Raw genomic sequence first — 11806 nt, forward strand, 5'->3', positions numbered from 1 at the left:
GTTAGTATGTGTATATACATATATATTTATGTGTTAGTATGTGTATATACATATATATTTATGTGTTATTATGTGTATATACATATATATGTATGTGTTACTATGTGTATATACATATATATTTATGTGTTAGTATGTGTATATACATATATATTTATGTGTTACTATGCTTATATAGCTTATATACATATATATTTATGTCTCACTATGTGTATATACATATATATTTATGTGTTACTATGTGTATATACATATATATTTATGTGTTACTGTGTGTATATACATATATATTTATGTGTTACTATGTGTATATACATATATATTTATGTGTTAGTATGTGTATATGCATATATATTTATGTGTTAGTATGTGTATATACAGATATATTTATGTGTTACTATGTGTATATACAGATATATTTATGTGTTACTATGTGTATATACATATATATTAATGTGTTACTATGTGTATATACATATATATTTATGTGTTACTATGTGTATATACATATATATTTATGTGTTATTATGTGTATATACATATATACTTATGTGTTACTATGTGTATATACATATATATTTATGTGTTACTATGTGTATATACATATATATGTATGTGTTAATATGTGTATATACATATATATTTATGTGTTACTATGTATATATACATATATATTTATGTGTTAATATGTGTATATACATATATATTTATGTGTTACTATGTGTATATACATATATATTTATGTGTTACTATGTGTATATACATATATATTTATGTGTTACTATGTGTATATACATTAATATTTATGTGTTACTATGTGTATATACATATATATTTATGTGTTACTACTATGTGTATATACATATATATTTATGTGTTAATATGTGTATATACATATATATTTATGTGTTACTATGTGTATATACATATATATTTATGTGTTACTATGTGTATATACATATATATTTATGTGTTAGTATGTGTATATACATATATATTTATGTGTTACTATGTGTATATACATATATATGTATGTGTTATTATGTGTATATACATATATACTTATGTGTTAGTATATGTATATACATATATATTTATGTGTTAGTATGTGTATATACATATATATTTATGTGTTATTATGTGTATATACATATATATTTATGTGTTATTATGTGTATATACATATATATTTATGTGTTACTATGTGTATATACATATATATTTATGTGTTACTATGTGTATATACATATATATTTATGTGTTACTATGTGTATATACATATATATTTATGTGTTAGTATGTGTATATACATTAATATTTATGTGTTACTATGTGTATATACATATATATTTATGTGTTACTACTATGTGTATATACATATATATTTATGTGTTAATATGTGTATATACATATATATTTATGTGTTAGTATGTGTATATACATATATATATTTATGTGTTATTATGTGTATATACATATATATTTATGTGTTAGTATGTGTATATACATATATATTTATGTGTTATTATGTGTATATACATATATATTTATGTGTTATTATGTGTATATACATATATATTTATGTGTTACTATGTGTATATACATATATATTTATGTGTTACTATGTGTATATACATATATATTTATGTGTTACTATGTGTATATACATATATATTTATGTGTTAGTATGTGTATATACATATATATTTATGTGTTAGTATGTGTATATACATATATATTTATGTGTTAATATGTGTATATACATATATATATTTATGTGTTACTATGTGTATATACATACATATTTATGTGTTACTATGTGTATATACATATATATTTATGTGTTACTATGTGTATATACATATCTATTTATGTGTTAGTATGTGTATATACATATATATTTATGTGTTACTATGTGTATATACATATATATTTATGTGTTAGTATGTGTATATACATATATATTTATGTGTTACTATGTGTATATACATATATATTTATGTGTTAGTATGTGTATATACATATATATTTATGTGTTAGTATGTGTATATACATATATATTTATGTGTTACTATGTGTATATACATATATATTTATGTGTTAGTATGTGTATATACATATATATTTATGTGTTAGTATGTGTATATACATATATATTTATGTGTTAGTATGTGTATATACATATATATTTATGTGTTACTATGTGTATATACATATATATTTATGTGTTACTATGTGTATATACATATATATTTATGTGTTACTATGTGTATATACATATATATTTATGTGTTACTATGTGTATATACATATATATTTATGTGTTACTATGTGTATATACATATATATTTATGTGTTAATATGTGTATATACATATATATTTATGTGTTACTATGTGTATATACATATATATTTATGTGTTACTATGTGTATATACATATCTATTCATGTGTTAGTATGTGTATATACATATATATTTATGTGTTAGTATGTGTATATACATATATATTTATGTGTTACTATGTGTATATACATATATATTTATGTGTTACTATGTGTATATACATATATATTTATGTGTTAGTATGTGTATATACATATATATTTATGTGTTACTATGTGTATATACATATATATTTATGTGTTAGTATGTGTATATACATATATATTTATGTGTTACTATGTGTATATACATATATATTTATGTGTTACTATGTGTATATACATATCTATTTATGTGTTAGTATGTGTATATACATATATATTTATGTGTTACTATGTGTATATACATATATATTTATGTGTTAGTATGTGTATATACATATATATTTATGTGTTACTATGTGTATATACATATATATATTTATGTATTACTATGTGTATATACATATATATTTATGTGTTAGTATGTGTATATACATATATATTTATGTGTTAGTATGTGTATATACATATATATTTATGTGTTACTATGTGTATATACATATATATTTATGTGTTAGTATGTGTATATACATATATATTTATGTGTTAGTATGTGTATATACATATATATTTATGTGTTAATATGTGTATATACATATATATTTATGTGTTACTATGTGTATATACATATATGTTTATGTGTTACTATGTGTATATACATATATATTTATGTGTTAGTATGTGTATATACATATATATTTATGTGTTACTATGTGTATATACATATATATTTATGTGTTACTATGTGTATATACATATATATTTATGTGTTACTATGTGTATATACATATATATTTATGTGTTACTATGTGTATATACATATATATTTATGTGTTAATATGTGTATATACATATATATTTATGTGTTACTATGTGTATATACATATATATTTATGTGTTACTATGTGTATATACATATCTATTCATGTGTTAGTATGTGTATATACATATATATTTATGTGTTAGTATGTGTATATACATATATATTTATATGTTACTATGTGTATATACATATATATTTATGTGTTAGTATGTGTATATACATATATATTTATGTGTTACTATGTGTATATACATATATATTTATGTGTTACTATGTGTGTATATACATATATATTTATGTGTTAGTATGTGTATATACATATATATTTATGTGTTACTGTGTGTATATACATGTATATTTATGTGTTACTATGTGTATATACATATATATTTATGTGTTATTATGTGTATATACATATATATTTATGTGTTACTATGTGTATATACATATCTATTCATGTGTTAGTATGTGTATATACATATATATTTATGTGTTACTATGTGTATATACAGATATATTTATGTGTTACTATGTGTATATACATATCTATTCATGTGTTAGTATGTGTATATACATATATATTTATGTGTTAGTATGTGTATATCCATATATATTTATGTGTTACTATGTGTATATACATATATATTTATGTGTTAGTATGTGTATATACATATATATTTATGTGTTACTATGTGTATATACATATATATTTATGTGTTACTATGTGTGTATATACATATATATTTATGTGTTAGTATGTGTATATACATATATATTTATGTGTTACTGTGTGTATATACATGTATATTTATGTGTTACTATGTGTATATACATATATATTTATGTGTTATTATGTGTATATACATATATATATTTATGTGTTACTATGTGTATATACATATCTATTCATGTGTTAGTATGTGTATATACATATATATTTATGTGTTAGTATGTGTATATACATATATATTTATGTGTTATTATGTGTATATACATATATATTTATGTGTTACTATGTGTATATACATATCTATTCATGTGTTAGTATGTGTATATACATATATATTTATGTGTTAGTATGTGTATATACATATATATTTATGTGTTACTATGTGTATATACATATATATTTATGTGTTAGTATGTGTATATACATATATATTTATGTGTTACTATGTGTATATACATATATATTTATGTGTTACTATGTGTGTATATACATATATATTTATGTGTTAGTATGTGTATATACATATATATTTATGTGTTACTGTGTGTATATACATGTATATTTATGTGTTACTATGTGTATATACATATATATTTATGTGTTATTATGTGTATATACATATATATTTATGTGTTACTATGTGTATATACATATATATTTATGTGTTAGTATGTGTATATACATATATATTTATGTGTTACTGTGTGTATATACATGTATATTTATGTGTTACTATGTGTATATACATATATATTTATGTGTTATTATGTGTATATACATATATATTTATGTGTTACTATGTGTATATACATATCTATTCATGTGTTAGTATGTGTATATACATATATATTTATGTGTTAGTATGTGTATATACATATATATTTATGTGTTATTATGTGTATATACATATATATTTATGTGTTACTATGTGTATATACATATCTATTCATGTGTTAGTATGTGTATATACATATATATTTATGTGTTAGTATGTGTATATACATATATATTTATGTGTTACTATGTGTATATACATATATATTTATGTGTTAGTATGTGTATATACATATATATTTATGTGTTACTATGTGTATATACATATATATTTATGTGTTACTATGTGTGTATATACATATATATTTATGTGTTAGTATGTGTATATACATATATATTTATGTGTTACTGTGTGTATATACATGTATATTTATGTGTTACTATGTGTATATACATATATATTTATGTGTTATTATGTGTATATACATATATATTTATGTGTTACTATGTGTATATACATATATATTTATGTGTTAGTATGTGTATATACATATATATTTATGTGTTACTATGTGTATATACATATATATTTATGTGTTAGTATGTGTATATACATATATATTTATGTGTTAATATGTGTATATACATATATATTTATGTGTTACTATGTGTATATACATATGTATTTATGTGTTAATATGTGTATATACATATATATTTATGTCTTAGTATGTGTATATACATATATATTTATGTGTTATTATGTGTATATACATATATATTTATGTGTTACTATGTGTATATACATATATATTTATGTGTTACTATGTGTATATACATATATATTTATGTGTTAGTATGTGTATATACATATATATTTATGTGTTATTATGTTTATATACATATATATTTATGTGTTACTATGTGTATATACATATATATTTATGTGTTACTATGTGTATATACATATATATTTATGTGTTAGTATGTGTATATACATATATATTTATGTGTTATTATGTTTATATACATATATATTTATGTGTTACTATGTGTATATACATATATATTTATGTGTTATTATGTGTATATACATATATATTTATGTGTTACTATGTGTATATACATATATATTTATGTGTTACTATGCTTATATACATATATATTTATGTGTTATTATGTGTATATACATATATATTTATATGTTATTATGTGTATATACATATATATTTATGTGTTACTATGTGTATATACATATATATGTATGTGTTACTATGCTTATATACATATATATTTATGTGTTATTATGTGTATATACATATATATTTATGTGTTAGTATGTGTATATACATATATATTTATGTGTTACTATGTGTATATACATATATATTTATGTGTTACTATGTGTATATACATATATATTTATGTGTTATTATGTGTATTTACATATATATTTATGTGTTACTATGCTTATATACATACATATTTATGTGTTAGTATGTGTATATACATATATATTTATGTGTTAGTATGTGTATATACATATATATTTATGTGTTAGTATGTGTATATACATATATATTTATGTGTTAGTATGTGTATATACATATATATTTATGTGTTACTATGGGTATATACATATATATTTATGTGTTAGTATGTGTATATACATATATATTTATGTGTTAGTATGTGTATATACATATATATTTATGTGTTAGTATGTGTATATACATATATATTTATGTGTTAGTATGTGTATATACATATATATTTATGTGTTATTATGTGTATATACATATATATGTATGTGTTACTATGTGTATATACATATATATTTATGTGTTAGTATGTGTATATACATATATATTTATGTGTTACTATGCTTATATACATATATATTTATGTGTCACTATGTGTATATACATATATATTTATGTGTTACTATGTGTATATACATATATATTTATGTGTTACTGTGTGTATATACATATATATTTATGTGTTACTATGTGTATATACATATATATTTATGTGTTAGTATGTGTATATGCATATATATTTATGTGTTAGTATGTGTATATACAGATATATTTATGTGTTACTATGTGTATATACAGATATATTTATGTGTTACTATGTGTATATACATATCTATTCATGTGTTAGTATGTGTATATACATATATATTTATGTGTTAGTATGTGTATATACATATATATTTATGTGTTACTATGTGTATATACATATATATTTATGTGTTAGTATGTGTATATACATATATATTTATGTGTTACTATGTGTATATACATATATATTTATGTGTTACTATGTGTGTATATACATATATATTTATGTGTTAGTATGTGTATATACATATATATTTATGTGTTACTGTGTGTATATACATGTATATTTATGTGTTACTATGTGTATATACATATATATTTATGTGTTATTATGTGTATATACATATATATTTATGTGTTACTATGTGTATATACATATATATTTATGTGTTAGTATGTGTATATACATATATATTTATGTGTTACTATGTGTATATACATATATATTTATGTGTTAGTATGTGTATATACATATATATTTATGTGTTAATATGTGTATATACATATATATTTATGTGTTACTATGTGTATATACATATGTATTTATGTGTTAATATGTGTATATACATATATATTTATGTCTTAGTATGTGTATATACATATATATTTATGTGTTATTATGTGTATATACATATATATTTATGTGTTACTATGTGTATATACATATATATTTATGTGTTACTATGTGTATATACATATATATTTATGTGTTAGTATGTGTATATACATATATATTTATGTGTTATTATGTTTATATACATATATATTTATGTGTTACTATGTGTATATACATATATATTTATGTGTTACTATGTGTATATACATATATATGTATGTGTTAGTATGTGTATATACATATATATTTATGTGTTATTATGTTTATATACATATATATTTATGTGTTACTATGTGTATATACATATATATTTATGTGTTATTATGTGTATATACATATATATTTATGTGTTACTATGTGTATATACATATATATTTATGTGTTACTATGCTTATATACATATATATTTATGTGTTATTATGTGTATATACATATATATTTATATGTTATTATGTGTATATACATATATATTTATGTGTTACTATGTGTATATACATATATATGTATGTGTTACTATGCTTATATACATATATATTTATGTGTTATTATGTGTATATACATATATATTTATGTGTTAGTATGTGTATATACATATATATTTATGTGTTACTATGTGTATATACATATATATTTATGTGTTACTATGTGTATATACATATATATTTATGTGTTATTATGTGTATTTACATATATATTTATGTGTTACTATGCTTATATACATACATATTTATGTGTTAGTATGTGTATATACATATATATTTATGTGTTAGTATGTGTATATACATATATATTTATGTGTTAGTATGTGTATATACATATATATTTATGTGTTAGTATGTGTATATACATATATATTTATGTGTTACTATGGGTATATACATATATATTTATGTGTTAGTATGTGTATATACATATATATTTATGTGTTAGTATGTGTATATACATATATATTTATGTGTTAGTATGTGTATATACATATATATTTATGTGTTAGTATGTGTATATACATATATATTTATGTGTTATTATGTGTATATACATATATATGTATGTGTTACTATGTGTATATACATATATATTTATGTGTTAGTATGTGTATATACATATATATTTATGTGTTACTATGCTTATATACATATATATTTATGTGTCACTATGTGTATATACATATATATTTATGTGTTACTATGTGTATATACATATATATTTATGTGTTACTGTGTGTATATACATATATATTTATGTGTTACTATGTGTATATACATATATATTTATGTGTTAGTATGTGTATATGCATATATATTTATGTGTTAGTATGTGTATATACAGATATATTTATGTGTTACTATGTGTATATACAGATATATTTATGTGTTACTATGTGTATATACATATATATTAATGTGTTACTATGTGTATATACATATATATTTATGTGTTACTATGTGTATATACATATATATTTATGTGTTATTATGTGTATATACATATATACTTATGTGTTACTATGTGTATATACATATATATTTATGTGTTACTATGTGTATATACATATATATGTATGTGTTAATATGTGTATATACATATATATTTATGTGTTACTATGTATATATACATATATATTTATGTGTTAATATGTGTATATACATATATATTTATGTGTTACTATGTGTATATACATATATATTTATGTGTTACTATGTGTATATACATATATATTTATGTGTTACTATGTGTATATACATTAATATTTATGTGTTACTATGTGTATATACATATATATTTATGTGTTAATATGTGTATATACATATATATTTATGTGTTACTATGTGTATATACATATATATTTATGTGTTACTATGTGTATATACATATATATTTATGTGTTAGTATGTGTATATACATATATATTTATGTGTTACTATGTGTATATACATATATATGTATGTGTTATTATGTGTATATACATATATACTTATGTGTTAGTATATGTATATACATATATATTTATGTGTTAGTATGTGTATATACATATATATTTATGTGTTATTATGTGTATATACATATATATTTATGTGTTATTATGTGTATATACATATATATTTATGTGTTACTATGTGTATATACATATATATTTATGTGTTACTATGTGTATATACATATATATTTATGTGTTACTATGTGTATATACATATATATTTATGTGTTACTATGTGTATATACATATATATTTATGTGTTAGTATGTGTATATACATTAATATTTATGTGTTACTATGTGTATATACATATATATTTATGTGTTACTACTATGTGTATATACATATATATTTATGTGTTAATATGTGTATATACATATATATTTATGTGTTACTATGTGTATATACATATATATTTATGTGTTAGTATGTGTATATACATATATATTTATGTGTTAGTATGTGTATATACATATATATTTATGTGTTAGTATGTGTATATACATATATATTTATGTGTTACTATGGGTATATACATATATATTTATGTGTTAGTATGTGTATATACATATATATTTATGTGTTAGTATGTGTATATACATATATATTTATGTGTTAGTATGTGTATATACATATATATTTATGTGTTAGTATGTGTATATACATATATATTTATGTGTTATTATGTGTATATACATATATATGTATGTGTTACTATGTGTATATACATATATATTTATGTGTTAGTATGTGTATATACATATATATTTATGTGTTACTATGCTTATATACATATATATTTATGTGTCACTATGTGTATATACATATATATTTATGTGTTACTATGTGTATATACATATATATTTATGTGTTACTATGTGTATATACATATATATTTATGTGTTAGTATGTGTATATGCATATATATTTATGTGTTAGTATGTGTATATACAGATATATTTATGTGTTACTATGTGTATATACAGATATATTTATGTGTTACTATGTGTATATACATATATATTAATGTGTTACTATGTGTATATACATATATATTTATGTGTTACTATGTGTATATACATATATATTTATGTTACTATGTGTATATACATATATATTTATGTGTTATTATGTGTATATACATATATACTTATGTGTTACTATGTGTATATACATATATATTTATGTGTTACTATGTGTATATACATATATATGTATGTGTTAATATGTGTATATACATATATATTTATGTGTTACTATGTATATATACATATATATTTATGTGTTAATATGTGTATATACATATATATTTATGTGTTACTATGTGTATATACATATATATTTATGTGTTACTATGTGTATATACAGATATATTTATGTGTTACTATGTGTATATACATATATATTTATGTGTTACTATGTGTATATACATTAATATTTATGTGTTACTATGTGTATATACATATATATTTATGTGTTACTACTATGTGTATATACATATATATTTATGTGTTAATATGTGTATATACATATATATTTATGTGTTACTATGTGTATATACATATATATTTATGTGTTACTATGTGTATATACATATATATTTATGTGTTAGTATGTGTATATACATATATATTTATGTGTTACTATGTGTATATACATATATATGTATGTGTTATTATGTGTATAGCAAAAAAGGAGTAGTACTGGATGCTCCGATAAAATTAGCAAAATTTATTATTCATCATTAAAAACGATACATGGAGAGACATGAAGACACAAGAGCAGGCGCAGCACTGGGCTTACGCGTTTCGGCTATAGAGCCTTAGTCATAGCATACAGGTGCTGGGCCTGACAGGTGCATTTGACACCTTAGGTTGATTCTTATTGGTTAAAAAGAAAATTTAAAAGAAAAACAACCCGCCCGCTTTCGGAAGTGTCATATGTGTTACATATAAAGAAGCAAATGCCTAAACAGAGAAATACACATTAAATTACAAAAGAGAAACATAATAACCAAAAAACCAAAAAACGCAAGTGTAAACAAATGGTATTAAATTTGAGAGAGTCAAATAGAGCTGGACATTGATCCATCAAGGCTAGCAGTTAGACAAAGGGAGCACAATTGTATCCTCAGGTGCCGATGCTAGTAATTTGAATATAATAAATGACACAATATGCGTATCCAAAGCTATGTGATAAAATTACTTGAAACATAATTAATAAATTGTCTTGAAAGAAAAAATGCAGTTATTTTACATATAATAATGACCAC

This window comes from Bombina bombina, chromosome 2, assembly GCF_027579735.1.
Source record: "Bombina bombina isolate aBomBom1 chromosome 2, aBomBom1.pri, whole genome shotgun sequence".
Taxonomy (NCBI): Eukaryota; Metazoa; Chordata; class Amphibia; order Anura; family Bombinatoridae; genus Bombina; species Bombina bombina.